This window comes from Lepidochelys kempii, chromosome 24, assembly GCF_965140285.1.
Source record: "Lepidochelys kempii isolate rLepKem1 chromosome 24, rLepKem1.hap1, whole genome shotgun sequence".
NCBI lineage: Eukaryota > Metazoa > Chordata > Testudines > Cheloniidae > Lepidochelys > Lepidochelys kempii.
Window position 1 is genome coordinate 3,337,038 of NC_136403.1, and position 5,430 is coordinate 3,342,467.

Consider the following 5,430-nt stretch of genomic DNA (forward strand, 5'->3'; position numbering starts at 1 on the left):
GCTGGAGCAGTGAACTGGCAGCGAATTAAACGACGGGGAATCTGCAATGCCTGCTGAGAACTGACCCACTTTCAGCCCCGAGTGGTTCACATCCGTTACTGGGAAGATCTGGTGTTAACACTGAAGAGACGCTATTATGAACTAACCATTACCCAGGCGACATTGTTGTCTTCACATTGCACACGCAGTCAGATCGATACCCGCAGTCAGAAATCCACAAGCTGAGAGAGAGAGCCCCAGCTTGTGAAACTGACTGGAGAGCGAACACCTACCACGTGCCTTATTATATTTTGATGATGGAAATGCGCAAAGACATGAGAGCAACTTTACTGCTGTGTAGCAAACCAGTGCATCAGCCTTAATGGCACGCACCGCAGATTGTCTCCACATGCAAACCAGCCTATTAACGCACGTTACGGTAACATGACAGTTTTGGCTGGAGCCGGAAGTGCTGACGGATGCCCAAGTCTGTGGAATTTGAGCAGTTGCCTTCAGACTATTTCCGCTTGTTAGAAACACAAAGAGCTGAAATTTCAAGCTGAAACCCCCACAGCAAGACAAGAATCAGCCTCAAGGCCAGGTTGCAATAGGACTTCATCTTCTGTCTGTAGCCCCTAGAGCTAGCTTTAGCATTTATTTTATTCAGCAGTAATGCAACGACCCTACAGGCCTGTCCCCTGTCAGACACTGGCTTCAGCAGTCAGCCCAAGGCTTGCAGCCTATGAACTTTGGCACAGATAAATGGCCCAACAGTCACCCCTAAGTTTTGGAGAACTGGGAACAGAATAAAGAAAAGGAGGACTTGTGGCACCTTAGAGACTAACCAATTTATTTGAGCATAAGCTTTCGTGAGCTACAGCTCACTTCATCAGATGCATAAAGTGGAAAATACAGTGAGGAGATTTATATACACACAGACCATACAAAAATGGGTGTTTATCACTACAAAAGGTTCTCTCTCCCCCCACCCCACTCTCCTGCTGGTAATAGCTTATCTAAAGTGATCACTCTCCTTACAATGTGTATGATAATCAAGGTGTATGATAATCATACTGGAAATGGCCCACCTTGATTATCATACACATTGTAAGGAGAGTGATCACTTTAGATAAGCTATTACCAGCAGGAGAGTGGGGTGGGGGGAGAGAAAACCTTTTGTAGTGATAAACACCCATTTTTGCATGGTCTGTGTGTATAAAAACATCTTCTGTATTTTCCACAGTATGCATCCGATGAAGTGAGCTGTAGCTCACGAAAGCTTATGCGCAAATAAATTGGTTAGTCTCTAAGGTGCCACAAGTACTCCTTTTCTTTTTGTGAATACAGACTAACACGGCTGTTACTCTGAAACCTGGGAATAGAATGTGTAAGGGAGGAACAAATTGACGAAAAGGTGAGCTCATTAATACACTAACCTGTAGGAGAAGGACACCCCAACATTAGTAGGGGAGGGGAGAGGAAGGAAGGAAGAGGGGAGAAACCCCTACTGAATAGGCATTAGACAGAGTGGCATCAGCATAACGTATAATAAAAGTTGTATCCCAGCCTGTGGGCAGGAGGACAGAGATGTAGCCCTGGGGAGGTACCCGGATGCTGGCCACTGGTGATGAGGGGGAAGGTGAGGAGGAAGACAATGGCTAACATTTCAGGTTGGTCTGCAAGGGATGGTGCAAGTTTATGGATGTTCTGATGGACATTCGGTATTGTCTCTACCTACCTTGTAGGATTTGAGTGTTTGTGACTTTGCTAAATGTATCAGTGAGTTATCACAAACACTGAAGGGTTCCTAAAGCGTGAGTGTCACAATTGTGCACAGCAGGGTTCCCAAGGGAACAGTAATTTTAATAAAACTGGGCCTGATTTAATAAAATAAAACCCTCAGAGCAATTACTTAAGAATTCGCTGTTATCGATATAATTAGTACACAATCCATAGATCGGGCTATATATTGTCTGCTTCTATTTATAGGCAGTAAAAGAAGGACCCAGCGGGATTGCCCTAGTGCAGTGGTTCTCAACCTATTTGCCATTATGGGCCACAAAGGCAGCTCTCTCTGTGTTATGTGGGCCGCATCCACACCATATATATACTACCCTGTATGACCCTGAGGATGTCAGATGGGCTGCAGCTGGGTGCTGATTGGGCTGCAAGCAGCCCTGGGTCACGGGTTGAGAACCACTGCTCTAGGGAATCAGTCCACTTAATAGGGCTGGCCGGAAAACGAGAATTCCGCTTTGCAAAAAGTTAGCTACAGCATAGACCAGTGATGAAGGCTCTGACCTGCTCGGTGGAAGATGAAAGATCAAGGCCCTGCTGTGGCTTGATTTGGAGTGGGGACTTCAACCTGGGTTTTCCACATCCAGGTGAGTGCCCTCCCCCGCCCCCAGACTATCAACTGACCTGGGGCCTTGCTGTCTCTCCTTTTGACTAGAAATCCCACCCTGCACCTGCGAAGTCTTCTGATGAAAACCAAGATGTTTCCACAAAAGGTTTTGTTGTCAACGAATCAGCATTTTCCATCCAAAGCACCTTCCCAACCAGCTTTACTGTTTAGCTCGGTTGCGTGAGCTATCAGTGTGACACCTCTGCTGATATACAAAGGGTCATCTTCCTCTCTCCCACCTGGAAATTAACAGGAACTTTCTCATTAATTCCAATGGGTATAAAATCAAGCCCTCTGTGCAGAATTTCTGGTGATGTCAATGGCAGATGTGTCTAGAGATTGAAATTCACCCTCATGCCAAGGGCCAGGACAAAGTCTGTCTAATACTTACATTCCACTTAAACCTCATGAACCATTTGCAGTCAGAAAAAAGGGTATATTTGTCAGGTGCTTTGAGACCCGATGAAAAATGCTGTACAAAAGCTAAGTATTTATACTCACAATAGATATTCGTACTCACATCTACTTGTCAGACAGTAGTATTTATTTTTCCTGAGCATTTGGCCTCACCTACAATATAATACAAAAGGTATTCTTCCCACAGCTACATCTCTTTAAATACATTATACAAGCTAAAGATCTGGCCTAAATCGGCATAACTCCATTAACTTCAATAGAGCTGTGCCAGGTGATACCAGTTGAGGATCTGGGCTGGAAATTCTATACATACACACACACACACACACAAATTCTGCAGAGCACCGGGACATTACAATTTCCCCAGCCTCGCTGAACTTATTTCTTGTAGCAGGCATGGCAAGGGCTCTCAATACAGCTTCGCGTTAGTGATTCCAATTCATGCTTCACAGGGTGCAACTGGAGGGGAATATCCTGACCCAGGATTCAGATCTTTAAGAGCAGCCCACCAAAGCCACTACCCCCGCAAGTGTGGGAAGTCACTGGAAGGTTCAAAACTTCTTCTTGATTCTCTCTATTCTGCCGGTTTGCATTTCCCTCAGCCAGGACAAACTTTGGCTGGTCAGTTTCACTTTTGTTTCTAGTCACTTTGACTCTTGCTCACTCTAACAAGACACTGGGCTCCCCGGTATAAAATAAAACAATTGGTAATAGTCATCTTCCTCAGGATGACGCGAGACCTGGGTCTGGGCTCTTATACAACTCAGTCACCAAAACTCAGAACATCAAATTCCAGTGCCATTCCCTGCCCCTTAGATACCTCCCCGAAGAGTAGGGGCTGAATCTCCTCTCACAGCTGTGTAAAACCAGGATAAGTAACTTGGAGCTCAGTTGATTTACACCAACAGAGTATTTGGTCCAGTTGACTTCAGTGGAGTTACTCCTGATTTACACTAGCATTAGGGTGAGTTACATCCTACATCTGTCCTGCTTAGCTATATTTTAAAGCTATAAATAAGCTATTAAGCAAATTAACCCACAATACCCGTTGCTTATACAGTTAAATCTCTGCACATCTCTGCGTGCAAACTGCACAGGAGTGTTGAACCCGTTGAAATTAACAAAATAAAATACCCCCAAACCAACCATCTTTCCACATCAAACCTTCTCAAACAACCTTTCCCAATGAAAGAAAAGTTCCGGTATCTGTTCTCTGCTCCCTCTGTGTATTTGTTTTCAATGAGCCTTCACGGTTTGGCCTGGGACTGTATGATACGAATGAAGGAGGGTGGTGAAACACTGGAATGCGTTACCTAGGGAGGTGGTGGAATCTCCTTCCTTAGAAGTTTTTAAGGTCAGGCTTGACAAAGCCCTGGCTGGGATGATTTAGTTGGGATTGGTCCTGCTCTGGGCAGGGGGTTGGACTAGATGGCCTCCAGAGGTCCCTTCCAACTCTGTTATTCTATGATTCTAAGACACTGTTATTGTGATATTTCCACTCCGAGTGCAAGGAGGAAACCCTCCCAAGTCTTGTGCATCCAAGCAGCTCGGATCAAAGCTGTGCTTATCTGCACAGGTGGAGGTCTGTCCATCAGCAAGGAGCTCGCTCCAAGAGGAAAAGGCCTTTAAGGAAAGGAAGATGGTGTCCTGCCGCGAGGGGCTGCGGAAGCTAGGAATACAGATGCCCAGGATTAGGTGAAGATGAGCGCACCATTTGAGGATGCCTGGGTCTGGAAGGGGCTTCTTGAACCTACAAGAAAACCAACCACCTTGAATGTACTTCAGTAACAGGAAATCACATTACATACACAAACCGGGATAAGAATTTTCATAAGGAAATTAGCCACGTCGAAAATCAAGCACTGATGGGGAACGACCAGGACAGTGTTTGGATGGGAGATGAGCCCAGCAGATCCGTGAAAAGGAAACTGGAGCTGAGGTGCAGCAGGTGGGGACCCTAGCCCTGAATTTTAACAAAGATGTTCATTGGTATCTAGCGGCAAGCAGGTGATGCAAGACTGATGATTCTGTTCTTGCGTCATTCACTATATAATTAGCAGGCTGTTCAGCAATGCTTTTGAAGCCAAAGGCAGAGCCTTGCTGCGAGCGTTAGCCTACATTAGCTGGCTTGCCTGGAGGAAGGGACAGAGCCCTGGAGAACAGGCTGCAGGGAATAGCAGCTTCTGAGGTTCCTTCAACAGAACAGGGTCAGACTGAGTCAGCACCAGCTCTGCGCGAGCAGGCCCGCCTCGCGCTGCTTTGAAATGGAGCAGCAGCCGGAGGGGAGCCGCTGTCAGCGGAGCGAGTGGAAGCTGCTCATGCCCAGCAGTGGAAGAATCAGGCCCCAGACAGGAGAAATAAACATATGGGGCCAGCTCTTCAGCTGGCATAAGTCAACATGGACTGCATCTATTTATACCAGGTAAGAATCTGAGCCCACTGAAACCAGGGTGACAGCAGATGTAATGGAATTACAGCTGGTTTACACCAGCAGGGAATTTGGCCCACACCTATATGGAATTTTCCTCTCTCTTTCCCTTTGAGGAGCTGGAGGAGGGGTAAACACTCCCTCCCTCTCACCACCACAGGGAATGAGGTCACAGGGAGGAATCCAGCATTTTGCCCTGAGG